Source organism: Talpa occidentalis, unplaced genomic scaffold (assembly GCF_014898055.3).
Source record: "Talpa occidentalis isolate TD23 unplaced genomic scaffold, MPIMG_talOcc4v2.1 talOcc4.7, whole genome shotgun sequence".
Lineage (NCBI taxonomy): Eukaryota > Metazoa > Chordata > Mammalia > Eulipotyphla > Talpidae > Talpa > Talpa occidentalis.
In genome coordinates this window covers 22058736-22075948 of record NW_023605083.1, presented here as the reverse complement: position 1 = coordinate 22075948, position 17213 = coordinate 22058736, and the positions used below count along the sequence as shown (strand labels likewise).

The following is a 17213-nucleotide window of genomic DNA, read 5'->3' as shown; positions in this document are numbered from 1 at the left end:
AACCTCGATCTCTATGCCTCCAGATATTTTTTTTGGCTTGGATTGATGAACTGTTTTTGCCAGGAATGGGGGCTTTCCACACAGGCTTTGTGGACTCCATCCCCACTCCCGACCAAAGCCATCAGGACATTGGGAAAGACAAATCCCATCACCACCAAAGGGAAGGTTGCTGGGACCTGAGGGTGGAGTTAAGCAACCAGGTTTGGTATAAAAACCAGACACGTGGGCCTTGGGGTCTCTCTCTCTCTCTCTCTCTCTTGCTCACCTCCTGGCTTCCCGGCTCATGGCTCGGGTCTAGCTCTCAGAGTGCCATTTGGGATTCCAGATCGGCGGATCCGGTAAGACTCATTTAAGACTTAATCTCCCCACTTTTCTCCCTGAGTTGTACATTTCCTCATTTCCTGTTCCCTTGTGAATAAATCTTTTATTAACCTTTTGTGTGTGCCTGCATCGGAGTATTAAGTCCCTTTTAAGCGCGTGGGTGAGGACCCACAGTCAGGCAACTCGTTTTACATTGGGGCTGTCCTCTAACATTCCCAGAAGTCAGAGGAACAAGAGGGAAAGAAATACTGAGCTTTTAAAAGGCATTTCATCACCCCTTTCTCTTACAGATAACAAAAAAAAAAAAAAAAGGGGAAAGATGACATTAGGAATAATATTCCTCATAAGGTAGAGAGAGATGGGATCTATGGCACAGGATTTACTTTTGTAACAAAAAGCTGTATCTTCTGTGAGACTTAGCGAATGAATGGAAAGACAGTGGAACTTTGGGGAAGAAAGAGGCAGCAGTAATGTTACGGTATATAGAGTATCTGAGAACTTTTCTTTGCAGATGAGCAGCATGTTGTTGATATGCAATAGGGAGGTAACCTTTTGCATAAAGGATTTTGGAAGAATAAACAAACCTCTGAGTGAAAGTTTTAAATGAAGAAGCCAATACCCAAAAGTGAAAATATAAATGATGAGAGAATCTCAATATGAACAGTGCTGAAGTTGTAGTTGTAAAGTTCAACTCTGAGGAAAACCAAGTTAAAATGTGCAGGGGAAAAGGAAGGGCTAGAGGTGAGAATGGAGGAGGTGGTGCAAGTGAGATGATTCTGGTATGAGTTAGAAATTTAAAAACACAGAACATAAAAAATCCATAATACTTGAATTAAAATTTAAGATAGAGAATGCGAGAGGGAAGAAAAAGGAAATTTTGGATGTTGATAGACTCATGACTTTATTGTCTCTTTACATGTAATTAAAAACCTACTAATATGTCACCAGCTCAGACACTCCCTTCTACAATTTGATTGTCTGCCAAACCTTGGGTAATAAATAGTCTGCAAGCTCTCTGCACACAGAGCTGCAGCATTTAAAGAGACATTGAAATAAGATCACAAGGTAAGAATAAAACCAAAATGTCTGTAGATTTTTAGTCAGGTTTTACGAAGTAAGATCTTGAGAACTATAGAGAACTGTTTTGTTATTTCTATAGAGAATTAGGCTAGTTTGTTATTATTATTGCCAGTAGAAGTTGATAATAGCTGCTACTTAAAAAATCATTCTACATTTGTGAAATTATTATTAAATTTCTAAGATTAATTAATATAATAATTAATAAAGCATGTAACTTGATAAACCAAATTGATGAATCTACTTTATACTCCAAATGTTTACCTAAGACAAATCTACTCACAGTTGTTGACAAGCAGTTTTCGAGAAAAAGGGGACAAATAGAAGAACTGAGAGATGTTACCCCTCAAGATCATCTGCTCAAAAATAAGCCATTCATAAAAATAATAAGGACTTGATATCTGAATGGGCAAATTCAAAGCTTTGTTAGGTTTGCCACTATTCCTCATTTAGAGTCTTTTAAAGATTGCTTTGTTCTCTTTATTTCTTGCTGACTCGTGGTGATTATTTTCCTCCTTGACCTTTTTCTTTGCCGTATCTTTCCACATATGACTATGTCTCCAGATAATTTTAATAAAGTGATACAAAATCCAAAGGTGTGGTATTTGCACAATAATAGATTCCAGATGTTTGAAAATTGAGACTGGAGTGTCTAGAACTAGACGTGTCTGGATCTTCCTCTCATTTCCTCCTCAGCACTGTGGCACAGCTTGAATCATCCCTTTATGTCATCTTGATCCTGTGCTGTTCCCAACATTCCTACCTATTGAGTCTCACATTTGTCTTTTGAATATTTTATAATCCTCTTTTAATTTCATCCCTAAAAAGGTATAGCTCTGTGTTTAGAAGATGTCAGAACCCTCTATTTTTAAATAGTTAAGAACTCAGGAGAGGCACCACTCTCTGCAGTTCAAGTTCCACATTTTCTTCATTCTTCTCTGAAAGGATCCTGATTCTCTAACAATCTGGTCTGGTGGCTGGATGACACAATTTCACAGCAATGTGTTGACCTAGATTTTCTCTTTCCTATTCCTGTTTAATTTATAATATATACAGTCAGAATGTACCTTTCTCCCCTTCCCATTTATAGACAGAAAAAATTGTGAAGGGTAACTTTTACCTAAGGGTTGAAATAGGACTGAAAATAAGGGAAGAGACTGAGAAATGGGAGTTGCTACCCAGGCTAGGGATAGCACAGGGTTAAAGAAACAGCTTGCAACCAACTTCAGGGAATATACATGTGCATCAGTTGTAAAGTTCTGTTCTAGGAAGAAATTCAATCATATAGGAAAATACTATGGTGATGGTGTTGGGAGGCAGCATTGAAGGAAGAAGAGCATAAACATGAAGCATGTTTATGTCAGTAAATCTGACAGAACAAGGTCGTTATTGGAGACTTGCATCCAGAATTAAATTAGTACAGGGAAGTACTGCAGAGAACAGCACTGGGGAAAGAAACAATATACATCTGGGAATTTTTATGCCACTATATCTGATAGTGTTGGGGTGTAGTGAGTGGGGTCCTTGGGTTCCTCTGTGAATGATTTCAGCAGTTCCTGTTCAGCAGTACAGAGCAATTTTATTAAGGAAAAGACAAAGACAACATTTGCATAGACCAAACAGGCAAAGGTAGCATTGTAAAAGGGCAGGTTTATTAGGAAAAAGAGACACCTGCATAGACACAGGTGGGCAGTCCTAGAGCAAGATCTGCCTATTGCAAGAGCAAGGGATGTCCTTATATAGTGGTCTTTGGGGGGATTCATTCTTTGTGGAGTTTTATCTCTTTGGGGTTAGGTTGGGTTGGTTTTCTATAAGGACAGATAAACCTTTCTGACCCCCACTTTGATTCCTGGAAACTTCCATAACAAGTTTAACTACTCATTGATCATTTCCCCCCCCCACCTCTGCTTTTCAACTTTGTGAAAACTTCTAAATTTTCTACTCTCAGCTTCTATCAAAAACACTGAGTTATTTTTGGAGATGTGTGTGACTATACCAAAATCAATGTATCTTTTATTCAATGAGCTGATATTTTGGCAAACACAGTGGGAAATCAAGAATGTCACGTGTCTGTTTCTAGCAGTGACATTTAAAAACACGAAGGTCAAAAATAATCTCCTTAAACAGCAGAAAGAAACCTAATTCCACCTCCCACCCTCCAAACAATAACAGCCCAACAACAAAAATAGAACCCATTCAAGGACTTCCTGAAAAGTGATAGATCCTCTAGTCTCTTGGTTTCCCTCTGGGTTAATTTGTGCTGACACCTGCATGTGAAAGAATCTTTTAAAGGGACACTGCTTTAGAAGCAGGAGAAAGTTCATTGTTCTGGGCAGTAAGGGGGGAACAAGGAGTTCAGGACACTTCCTCCCTATAGTACCACCCTGTCACATGCCCTTGTTATTGTGGTAGATCATGCTTATCTGTGAAGGTTTTTGTTTTGACTAAAGAATGAACTATAGCTTAACAGTAAAAACAAAAACAAAAAAAAAACACATTTTCAAGTCAGACCTACTTCAAATTCATCCCACATCTATCATTGAATAGCTGTGTGATTTTGGCTCTTACTCAACTTTCCTGAGTCTGAATTTTTATTCTCTGTTATAAAATGTGGAACAACACAAAAATGAAATAATAACAAAACCACCTACGCCAGACAGGTGTTGTAGTGCTTTCTCAAAATAAAGCAAGTCAGAAGCAGTCAATAAAGGTAACTGTTAATTACTAAACTTTATGAAATGTGAGTCATTTTCCCCACATTATCTCATTTAATACTCAAAGGGCCTCTGCGAGATAAATATTATCTTCTCCATTTATAAAATTAAGTAAAGAAGATGGAGAAACTGTACTAACTCAAGATGACACAATCAGTAAAATTTAGAGATTAAAACTACTAGAGATTAAAACTACTAGAGATTAAAACCCAGAGTCAAGACCCAAGAAGAAAAAAGAACCAAGAAGGAAAACAAATTCCAAATGGTATCACTTTGTGCATCTCTAATCTTCCTTGTGAAGTAATTTTCTATTTAAAGTTTCCATCATTTTCAAACACTGAATGTTAGTGAGATGACAATGAAACTCCCAGCTACTTTCTTCACGTTACATTCCTTGCCATCTGAGAGGAGGGCTTCCTGCCCCTTACCACTCTTATGTAACTTTGTTTTGTCACTTTTAATACTATTGCCAGGATCAAGAGGGGCTCCACCCATAAACTTGGCAGGATGCTTCACCCGTACACTAACTCCCCTTCACTTTGAAAGATCATAACTTTGTTGGATCATCGTAATTTTCCCAGTGCATCTGAGTATTTTGGCAATTTTATAAGAATGTTTTGTTCATTACTTCTCTTAGAATTCCCGGCAAAGATTCAACAGTCTCTTAAAGAATTGGACAGAATTGGGCCTCCACTGGTGGCGCAGCAGGTGAGCGCAGGGCTGCAGCCTCTGCAGCACCCGGTTCTTTCCCTGGCCCGGTGGGCGAGGGTCCCACCAAAAAAAAAAAAAAAAAAAAGAATTGGGCAGAATTTCGTAGTTTTATAAATCTGCTATGTTTACACTTCAACTACTCTAACTTCTTAGCCCACTGACTCTGTCGCTGGCAGTTGTTTCAGAGATGTTATTTAAGCAGTTTACTTTTTTTTTTTTTTTTTTTTTAAGAGGAGAGAGGGCCTCCCTTGTGGCCTACGGGCAAGTCTCAGTGCTATCACTTCGATGGCCTCAGTTAGATCCCCAGGCAGGAGCTGACCCACATGGCACAGCAGACCTCTCCTGTCTTGCCCGCTGGTCCCCTCAGCAATGTATTTCAGTAAATCTGCCTGTTCTGCTCCCCACTCTGTCTCTGGTGAATCCTCTCACACTCCCACCTCTGGCCTACACCCCAGTTCCTCTATGCAAAAATAAATATATAAAATCTTTTTAAAAAAGAAAGAAAAGAGGCAAGCACATGCCTTTCCCCTGTGTTCTTTCATTTGGGGCCTTATTACATCTAAACATGAATTTTGCTCTAACTTGAATTTATTACTTCCAAACTTTTTCCTTACTGAAATTTTTTTTCCATTTCTTTTATACATTCATTATGTATTACTTGTTCATCATTCTTTAATAACTCTGTTTAAACAACACTTATTCAGCAGTCAGCATGACTCTTTCATATTGGTAAATTAGTAGTAGTAATATTATTACATTTCCTTGAGTAATACTTCTTTGTAATCTTTTTTAAAAGTCTCAGCCAGAAACACAGGTACTAACATTCACTCTTCAGCTACTTTTCACCCTTTCACTTGTATTAGATACACATTACTGGAATAATAAAGTATAGTAATACTTTATCAAAGACAGTGCATATTTTTGTGCACTAAGGTTTTGTGCCATATGGTTTGTGATTTAATTAAGCATCATATGGTTTGTGAAATCATAACAGTTACTACTACTATTTGGTGGTTGTTTAATAGAATAACTTGGATGTTATTAACTCAAAGGCATATAAGCTGTTTTGCTAAGAGAGTTTGGAGGCTGCCATGCTAGAACATGAGATGTAATGCTCATATTTGACTGCCCAATTATTATCTTTCATTATGTCAAGTGGTCATAATGAAACACTATGAAACATTAAAGCCATTTGCATTGTGATGTGCCCACTGGGAAAAATATTATTTGTAAGTCCTTGTATTTCTTAATTCATTAAAAAATAAAGTTAAATAGAAGTCCATTATTTCGACAGCATCCAATTTTTTCCCATCTTTTGTATGAGGTGAACATGATAACCACTGTACTAGGGAAATGAGATGTCTCAGTCATTTGTGGCAAATGCTCCTAAAAGAGCAGTTGGGTTTACACTCACTGTGTGTGCCTAGGCAGAACTATGCGGTGACTAGTAACCTCTAGGGTTGTGGATCATTGTTAGGTTCCGATAATTTCTATACTTGTTACACATGCAAGGCTTCCTTCTTGGCAAAGAAATAAACACCAATTATATTCTTATATCCTATATCATTGCACTCACAAAAAGGTCATATATATCCAGAGGGGAAAAATGACTGAGTCTTACCTTGAGAAGAACAAGGTTGTTTAGCACAGTCTTTCCACTTGAATAGTTTTCACTTCAAACCTACATACCAAGTAAACAAGGTTGAGCTTATTTAGAATCTCACATAAAGATGAAGTTAGCAATTGGGAAAGAGCTAAAGTAGCCCATGAAGCAGATATGGTGGGAGACAACGGCTTGTCATAACATGGTGGACAAGTTTCCGAATCTTTGAGTTGTATTTTCTGATTGCTGCCCAAGGCAGCTCTGTTTAAACTTTAATGAGAACCAAATATGCAGGGTATGGACTATCGCTTAGTTTATTCAGGCCAATGGCTAGGAACTCTCACATCTGTAAGTGGAAAACTATAATTTTTAATTTATTAATGTCTTATAATAATCATATCAAATAACTTGTAATACACGATGCCACACATTAGTAGATGGCCATTTGGATGTGAAAGAAAATCACCTTTGGTGATATTCAAAATGTTTAATAGCTGGTATGGAGCAGATATAAATGAGAATGGTACCAGCCACATGGATTATGCCAACTGAATACCAGCATTGGGAAGGACTCTCATCCTGGCTATGAATTGTACCAGCTAATTTGAGATTATATGACAATGAAGATATATAGACTATCTAAAGTTTTACAGAACTTTTAACAATCTGGCAAGTTATTCTGTCACCATTTGATAGGCATATACCAAACAGCAAAAAGTTCTGTAAAAGTTATACTAGCTGTAAGAGTAGTTGTTGTACAAGGTGGGGCATGCATATATTATGAGAACATATTTAAAATTAGCTACTTAATCAAGGTAACCTGATATACTATTTTGATCAGAAAACAGTTTCTAGTGCTTTTCCCCTTTTTTCTAAGTTAAGATATTTATTGGCATTAATACAAGCTGCACACTATTTACAATAGGTAAAACCTGGAAACAACCCAAATGCCCAAAAATAGATGACTGGAGCAAGAAGATGTGGTAGCTATACACAATGGAATATTATTCAGCAATCAAAAAAGATAAACTCATGCCATTTGCAGCAACGTGGATGGAGCTAGAAGGAATTATGCTCAGTGAAATAAACCATAAGGAAAAAAGAAAATATTGTATAGTTTCACTTATAGCAGGAATATAGGGGAACCAAATAAGACATCAGTGTAAAAAATAATAACATTACAAAACACAACAAAGCAAAAACAGACAATTATAAATCAGAGACATCCTGCAGGGAAGGAGGAGGAAGAGGAATCAGAGGGAGGGGGAGGAAGGGAGGGAGGGAGGGAGGGCGGGAGGGAGGAGCATAGGGGACTGATGTAATGGTGCACAGGTACATTGGTGAAGGAAATTCTATGGGAACTACACCTGAGGGAATGGGGGGAAGGAAGCAAATATTGTTTTAAAATGAACAACGTTGTAAAAAAATTAAAAAATTAATAAAAAATACAAACAAGCTGAAATGACTAATTCAAAAATAGGAAGGGTTTTTTTCTTCAATAAGACCACATTCTACAATAGGATTATACTTGAATAAGAATTTCATAAAAAGAGAAAGCATAAGAAAGCAAGGAAGGAATATTTTGTTGTTATACAGAAGAGATACTTAGTTGGTTCAACCAAGGAAGTTACCTTCCAATGAAAAACTTATTTTTTTAATATGTTTATAAATGTTGCAGTCAGTGTGTAGTAATGTAAAGCACAATTGACTTTTTCAAAGGGGATATGTGATATCTTTATTTCAAGAGGTGATTTACTGTCTGCTTTTTCATGTTTCAACTAACTATTCCATTGCCTCATCAAGGTCAGTGTCTTGGTTGCTGAAGTTTTGAATATTTGCTATTTTGGTCCCTCAAAGAAAGTAACCCAAGTGACTTTGCCATCTCTGAGGGAGTCCAGGCCAGTTCCACGTCTTGTTTATTTCCAAACATTACTAAAATTACTTTTCTTCTTCTTCCTCCAACATAGCAACCGACCCTGATTTGGAAATGATTATTCAGTCTCCATCACAACTGTCTTCTACATGAATGACTGCATTTGTGTTCAAATAATAACATCTTCAATGTGACCTGATGTTTATCTGTTCTCCTTTATCCCAGATTTGGAACGGTTTTGTATTCTGTTATTTCAACACTCAATCCAATGGTAGCAATAGTAGTAATAACTTTTCTAACTGTAATCTGTACAAAATTGTAGGTTTTCCTGCTCCATCTAATCCCAAAATTAAAACCCTCATTTCCCAGTTTCCAAAAAGACTAGAAAAATTACTTGAAAAAGGTCCTAGCATGATAGCTGCACTCCTTGATCATCAAAGACAGGCCATGGTTTGGGTAGCAACTTCTATTTGAGCCCCAGTGCCATCACCTCCACTAATCTTGGCTTTCTGCTTGGGCTCCAGCTCTGGGGCTGTTTTTCCTTGGAAGCTTCATCTGTCAGCGACTTCCATGCTGCACTCCCAGCGGGGTGAGAGTCTGTTTTTTCTCTTTTGAATGGCATGTAGACTCATGATTTTTTACTGTTGTAACTAAATTGTTTTCAGACCTATCTTGTTTTGATTAGCTATGATTTTTTTATTGTTTTGAGTAGGATTGATTCTGTTGGACATAGGATTGATTCTATTGGCTTATGTTTCTGTAAATCTAAATGTTCTCTTTGGAGAAAGAAAAGAGATTTGTTAGCTAAGATGTAACAGTCATCCTATGTAAGTCTCAATATCTTCTAATTCCTGCAGAACTCCAACCATTCTTAGTGTTTTAGGATTTCTTGCCAATACTTGAGAAAGGCAGCCAACTCTTCTCAGAGATTACCTTGGAGTCAGCTGTACTGTGAAAGATGGATAGAATTTTAGTAGTGAATGTAAAGCAGTCAAATACAGTTGTTCACTTACAATGATGCTCACCTAAGACCTATATAATGTTCATGGCAACCAATGTTACTTCAATAAATTTTCTTTTGTGGGACCTCCCTGGTGGTGCAAGGTGTTAAAACATAACACTATAAAGCTATATGCAGCCACTGCAGCATGAGTTCGATCCCCAGCCAGCCAGGGAGCAACCCACAAGGTGAAGCAGACCTCTCCTGTCTCACCTGCTGCTCCCCTCAGCAGTGTATTTCAATCTGCCTGTTCTGTTCCCCACACTGTCTCTGGTGAATCCTCTCACCCCCCCCCCAAACTTCTGGCATGTACCCCCGTTCTTATATGCATAAATAAATAAATCTTAAAAAATTTTCTTTTGCATTTAAAAATTTTTATTTATATTATTAATTTGAATTTTTTAAAAAGATTTTATTTATTTATTTTTGTGTAGAAGAAATGGGGTATAGGTCAGAGGTGTGGGTGGTAAGAAGATTCACCAGAGACAGAGTGGAGAGCAGTACAGGTGGATCTACTGAAATGCACTGCTGAGGGGAGCAGCAGGTGAGACAGGAGAGGTCTGCTGCGCCGTATGTGGGTTAGGTCCTTGGCCAGGGATCAAACTCAGACCTTAAGGTTGATAGCATTGTAATTTAACCCCTAGGCCACCAGGGAGGCCCAATTTGTGTAATTTTTATTGAATAACATTGGTTTATATCTCTGTGTATGATTTAGAGGTATTGGTTCACACCATTTCAAATGTACGTTACCAAATAATGCCAACCACTAGAGTGCCCATAATCCTCCACCATTGTTGATTTGGCTCTTTCCCTCCTTTGTCCCCTCGTCCCCTCAGGTAGACTCAATTCTACAGTCAGGCTTTTTTTTTTTTTTCCAAAGATTTATTTATTTATTTATACAAGCACTGGGTACAGTCAGAAGCGCGGGAGGGTGAGAGAATTCACCAGAGCCAGAGCAGGGAGCAGAACAGACAGACTGATGAAATACACTGCTGAGGGGAGCAGCAGGCACAGCAGGAGAGGTCTGTCACGCCATGTGGGACCCTCACTGGTGGCCAGGAAGCTTTGCAGCCCAATGCTCAATCGCTGCACCACCAGGGGAGGCCCTCACAGTCAGGTTTTTATGGCTTGTTTGGATTTGGATTGTCTGTTCCTTTGTTTCATTTCTTTACATTCCACATATGAGTGAAATAATCCAGTATCTTTCTTTCTCTTTCTGATTTATTTCCCGTAGTATAATCCTCTCCTCAGTTCCATCCAAGATGTCATAAATAGCAAGAGTTCATTTTTTTTATAACTTCACAGTATTCTATTGTGTAAATATGTCATATCTTTTTAATCCACTCATCTGTTATTGGACACTTAGATTGTTTCCACAACTTGTCTATTGTAAATAGTGATTCAATGAACATAAGAGTACATATATCTCTTCAAATTTGTGGTTTTGCGTTTTTGGGGTAAATACCCAGGAGTGAAATTGTTAGATTATATGCTAGATCTATTTTTAATATTTTCAGAAACCTCCATACTGTTTTCCATAGAGGCTGAACCATCTGCATTCCCACCAACTAGGGACAAAAGTTCCTTTTTCTCCACACTCTCACAAACACTTGTTGTTTACAAACTTTTTGATAATGAGTCTTTCTCACAGTAGCCAGTGGTATCTCATTGTAGTTTTAATCTGTATTTCCCTGAAGATAAGTGACAATGAACAATTTTGTGCCATGTTGGCCATGTGTATATGTTTTCTTTGCAGATTAGTTTTCGTTTTGTTCATTTGTATGAGTTTTTTTGAGATCTTGGATATTATGCCTGTTGTCAGATATGTGACATCAACATATTCTCTAATTTGGTAGGGTGCTTTTTTGTTTTAATGACGATTTCTTTTGCTATGTAGAAACTTTTAAATTTGATGCAGTCCCATTTTTTTGTATTGGATTTTGTTTCCCTCACTGTTAGAAGTCAGTTTCCAGACATCCTTGAAGATAAGATGGTAGAACATTTTGCTTATGTTTTCTTCTATGCATTGTGTGGTTTGGGGTGTTATTTCCTAGTATTTAATCTCTTAATTTTTGTGCATAGTTGAGATAGTGAGCTAATTTTATTCTTTTGCATGTGGCTTCCAGTTTTTCCAGTGTAACTTGTGGAAAACATTTTCCTTTCTCTATTGTATACTCTTGACTTCTTTCTTATAAATTAACTGCATGTGATAGTGAAGGCAAAGATAAACAGCTGTGACTATATCAAATTAAAGAGCTTCTGCACAGCAAAAGAGACGATAACAAAAACAAAGAGAAACCCCACCGACTGGGAGAACATTTTTGCACACAACGCTAATGATAAAGGACTGATCACAAAAATCTACAAAGAGCTGATGAGACTCAACAAAAACAAAGAAAATAATCCAGTCAAAAAATGGGCAGAAGAGCTAAAAAGAAACTTCTCTGAAGAGGAAATGCAAATGGCCAACAGGCATATGAAAAAATGTTCAATATCACTTGCAATCAGAGAAATGCAAATCAAAACTACAATGAAATACCATCTCACACCAGTGAGAATGGCACATATTAAAAAAACTAGCAACAACAAATGTTGTCGAGGATGTGGAGAAAAAGGAACTCTCCTGCACTGCTGGTTGGCGTGCAAACTGGTCCAACCACTATGGAAAGCTGTGTGGAGATTCCTCATCCTACTAAAGATAGAGCTTCCATATGATCCAGCAATTCCACTCCTAGGTATTTACCCAAAGGACACAGAAACATCAATTCCAAAGAGCACCTGCACCCCTATGTTTATAGCAGCACTATTTATAATAGCTAAGTTTGGAAACAACCCAAATGCTCAAAAATAAATGACTGGATCAAGAAGGTGTGGTACAGTCAAAAAAGATAAACACATGCAATTTGCAGCAACATGGATGGAGCTGGAAGGGATCATGCTCAGTGAAATAAGCCAGAAAAAAAAAATATCAGATGGTCTCACTGATAGCAGGAATCTAGAAAACCTAAATAAGGACCAGGAAAAAGAATAACTATAAGAAAGAAAAAATCAAAATCAACAAACAACTATGAACCAGAGACACTCAATGGGGGGGGGGGTCGGGGAAAGGAGGGTATGTGTTCAAAATAAGGCGGTTGCAACTGTATGGGGAATATAAAAATAAAATTTAAAAAAAGACATAAACAAGTATCAGAAATGACTCAAAGAAAAGGGAACCATTGTACATTGTTGGAGGGAATGTAAATTGGTACAACCACTATGTAAAACAATACAGTGATTTCAAAACAAAATATGAAATAAAATTAAAAAAATAAAAATAAAAATAAATTAACTGCCATGTGAATGTGCACTTATTTCTGAACTCTCAAATCTATTACATTGGTCTCTGTGTCTGTGTTTTATTCTAACACCATACTATTAGTTACTATAGCTTTGTAGTATAGTTTGAAATAGGGGAGACTGAAATCTCTGATCCTCTTTTTTTTTTTTTAAGAATTTCTTGGGTTATTTAGGGACTATTATGGTTCTAAATAAATTTTAGTTATCTCTGCTCTATTTCTTTAAAGTATGCTATTAAAACATTGAAAAAGGATTTGATTTCATTGAATCTATATATGGCTTTGAGTTTTGGCCATTTTAACAATGCTAGTTTTTCCTATCCATGAGTAAGGAATATCTTTCATTTCTGACATGTGTGATTCTATTTCTTTTAATAATGTCATAATTTTGTTGTATGATACTATATCTGCTTATTCTTATGTATTTAATTCATTTTAATGCAATTGTAAATGGGATTGTTTCCTCGATTTCTTCTCTTTTAGTACATTGTTTGCATATTGGAACACAATTTTTGAATACTGGTGTTGAGGCCTGTCAATTCACTGTACTGATTAATTATTTATATTAGTTTTTTAGTGGAGTCTTTAGGGTTTTTTATGTATATTATCATATCTTCTGGAAAGTGCCAGTTTTACTTCTTTCTGAATTTGTATTCCTTTTATCCTTCTCTCTTGCCTAGATGCTCCAGTCAGGACTTCCAAAACTATGTTGAATGGTAGTGGTAAAAGTGGATTTCCTTGTCTGGTATCTGATTTTAGAGGGAAAGCTTTCAGTCTTTCACCAATAAGTGTTATATGTGGGTTTATCATATATATATATATATATATCATTAATGATGAGGTAGTACGATGTTATATGTGGGTTTATCATATATATCATTAATTATACAAATTATCCTCTTAGAATATAGATAGACATTTATGTTGTTTCCAACTTAGAGTTTAATGACTAGGGCTGCTAAGAACATTCCCTTATAGGTCTTGGGTGAACATTTTTATGTCTTTCTATTATATTTATATACGTTCGAGTAGAATTGCTAAGCTAAAGGTATACATATGTTCAGATTCAGTGGATACCACTGAATTACTTTCCAAAATGGATGTAGTAATTTATATTCTCAACAATCATGTATAGCTCCAGATGTCTAAAATTCTTACAAATACTCCTATTTTTTATCTTTCACATTTTAGTTATTATGGTCCTCTTTGAACTTTAATTTATGCATTTTCCTTACCTTTTATAGAAATGTGTTATGTTGGTCTAGGGCAACCAGTAATTTCCCCAGATTTAAGTTACTAAACATATTTTTGGTAAATAAAACTTTCCCTACGTTTATAGTTATGGAACTGATGCACTCCACCTTTATGTCACAGTCACAAGGCAACATTAATTAGAGCAGAAAACATTAGTAAAATGAACAATCATATTGCAATTGGATTTCAGGAAAAACAATAAAGAATTACTTTTTTAAAAATGTTATACCATAGAGGAAATTTTTTTTTACTTTTTTTATGAATTATTTTATTTTATATAATTCTTACATCATTTTTCATCTCTGCATAATGTATGCATTTTCATTTTGGTTATATTCCCCATTCAATAAGATTAGTCACTTAACTACGTAGTCACAAATTGAGCTTTTATAGACTTTGAAAACAATAAACTTTAAGAAAATTTATTCAAGTTATTATTGATTATCAGATAACCACCCATCCTCATGAATTTTCTTAATAAAACATTACTCAAATGATACATAGTTTAATAGCACTTGCTTTGTGTAATTTATTACAAGTATTTGATCATATAGAGACTCTACATGTAACACCAAGGTATTAAAGGCTGATTGGTTAGTTTGGTCTTTTTGGCATAAAGACAATTCTTTGCTGGATGTTAGGAGCCTGAAAATAGAAAATTCAGGCAAAGCAAAGTACATTGTATTTTTAAGGCAGGGCTGATAAATTTATCTTCCACCAGTGCATATTTTGTTACCTCATCTGCTATTTTGGGATGATTTTTCTTACTCCTAACATTTAGATATATAAACATCTGGCTCATCCTTTTAGAAAATCTCTCTTACACCTTAGTTTTCCATAACAGTGCTAAAATGAAGTCCCTAATGCCCAGGATCAATTTCAGAAGTATCTAGTGGTATCACTATGCACTGGAAATGGAAAGTATGTATAATTTTACTAGCCTTAAATATATGTTGGTGGTATCTGAAATAAATTTATCAATATTTTATGTGTTTGAAAAATTTACCATATCCCAAATCCAAGCTGCTTCTTATAAATAATCTAAACTGAAGTTATATATTGCATTCTGATTTCAAGATCCAAGGCTTTACCTACCTAAAAATCTCACATTTCTCTTAAAAAAACAAACAGCATGTCACCTGAAAAAATGTAGGATACTGCTCAAAGAACCATATCCTTAATGGATTTGGGATTGTGGAAATATGCAATTCTTTTAAGCTTTGACCCTGGAAACTCTTCTCAGAGTCAATACTAACAGGAACGGGCAAGTTGTTATTTACAGTTAAGCAACCAATTTTGCTTGTATTGTTGCAGTTCCAGAAGCACTCAGACTCGTTGGCATATGTTTATGGAGAATTAGGCAAGATCCAGAAATATTAACATACCAGGTGTAAAACAGTTTTGATGCAAAACTGATTTCATTTTATCCCAAGTTTTGAGCGCTGATCTATGACCTAGTAACTCAGGAATATACATGTTCTGCGGCTTGGCACCTAGTGAACTTCTCAGCAAAGAAATTTTTGCCCCCACCCTCTTTTTTCTTCTCAACTCCAATAGAATTCTGTGCCAGAATGATTCAGTTTTAATCACATCTTCCAAACCTTTCTCATTCTACACTCACATTGTCTAGGAGACAAATTGAGGTTGCATTTCCATCAAAAAAGTGAGTAGTATCATTGTTTCCTGGAGATGGGACATTGCTTTGTATAAGATTGTTATTCAGTTATTCAAGTAGTTATTAAAGTTCATTCATGCAATATAAGGACAGCATCAAAGAGTTCCCTGATAAACTGGGCCATCCCTGTACTTTCTTTTTCTTTGTTGTTGAATATTTTAAAGAAATAGTAGCCAGAGATAGAGTAAAGAGCAGTAACAGTTACAGCTCTGTAAATTGGGAGACTTGATTTCAAGTCCTGGCTCCAACACGTACCGACTCACTACGTACTTGACTTTGAGTAACACCTGTTCTTATTGTCAATTTTCTCATCTGCACAATAAGTTTTAGCCCAGCTCTACAGTTTTTAATGGTGTTAAATGGTTCTGCAAACATTTGAGGTTAATTTTGTAGGCTCTGGGGCCCAAGATTCAACATACATACGTAAGCCCAGCCAAATAAGATTGTAGTGTAGGTCACTGAAGGCATTAAGCTGTTTATTTCTGTCCTCTAAGTCCCTTGCCACCTTTTTTTCATATTTCCTACCTCTATGTGTGTTTGGACTATATTTGCAAGGAATATCTTCAGATTCATTTTCATGTTCACTAACCCCCTTCTAATCTGCTGTTTAATCAAGCCACACAGTTTTAATTTCAATAATATATTTTTCATCTTTTGATATTCTATTTGGATATTTTTCAAATTCATTTGTCCTTTGTTCATGTTTTCAATCTTGCTTTAATCTACCCAACAGAATCAGTTTAATATGTCAGTTCTGATTATTCTAACACATGCAGCTTTTGAGGGTTGGTTTCTTATGTCTGTTCTGTCCAATGGCTCTCACCATGGTGGCTAGTATTCTTGTTTGTTTTGTAGATATTAATTGCAAACTATTCATATGCCCTGAGAAATTTTTTTGTATGAATACATTGTGACTTGGGCTGCAGCTGAGTCGGTCAAGATAAGATTTGTGTTTGCCACTGTTAAAAGAAATAGAAGAAGACACAAAGAAATGGAAAGACATCCCCTGCTCATGGATTGGAAGAATAAACATTATTAAAATGGCCATCCTACCAAAAGCAATATACAGATTCAATGCTATTCCAATCAAAATCTCAATGGCATTCTTCAAAGAAATAGAACAATTATTGATGAAATTCATATGGAATCACCAAAACCCCCGAATAGCCAAAGCTCTACTGAAAAAAAAAGAAGGAAATGGAGGCATCACACTCCCAGACTTCAAACTATACTACAAAGCCATAATCATCAAAACTGCATGGTATTGGAACAAGAACAGACATACAGACCAATGGAATCGAATAGAAAATCCAGAAATAAACCCACAGATTTATGGTCAACTAATCTTTGACAAAGGAGCAAAGACTATGCATTGGAGCAAAGAAAGTTTGTTCAATAAATGGTGCTGGGAAAACTGGGTTGCTACATGCAAAAGAATGAAGCTTGACCACTACCTCACACCATACACAAAAATCAACTCAAAATGGATTAAAGAACTAGACATAAGACCTGAAACCATAAAATACATAGAAGGAAATATAGGCGAAACACTACGGGATTTGCACATCAAAGACATCTTTACAGACACATCACCCAAAGCAGTGATAGTGAAGAGAAAGATAAACAGCTGGGACTACATCAAATTAA

The 17213-nt window shown here is 36.2% G+C and overlaps 1 protein-coding gene and 1 pseudogene across 3 annotated transcripts in view; one reads left to right on the top strand and one right to left on the bottom strand.

The window, feature by feature from the left end:
* Positions 1 to 235: 235 nt before the first annotated feature.
* Positions 236 to 17213, top strand: part of IL33 (interleukin 33) — a 46943-nt gene continuing 29965 nt past the window's right edge. Inside the window, exons 1-2 of one of the 3 annotated variants that reach the window (XM_054689305.1) lie at positions 1323 to 1386; positions 4750 to 4820. The gene's annotated coding sequence lies outside the window, so the exon portion shown is untranslated. Of the gene's footprint in view, positions 339 to 1322; positions 1387 to 4749; positions 4821 to 17213 lie in introns of those variants that run through there. The other 2 variants (XM_054689306.1, XM_037493901.2) reach the window with 2 other exon arrangements.
* Positions 8179 to 8784, bottom strand: LOC119232023 (ADP-ribosylation factor-like protein 1; annotated as a pseudogene).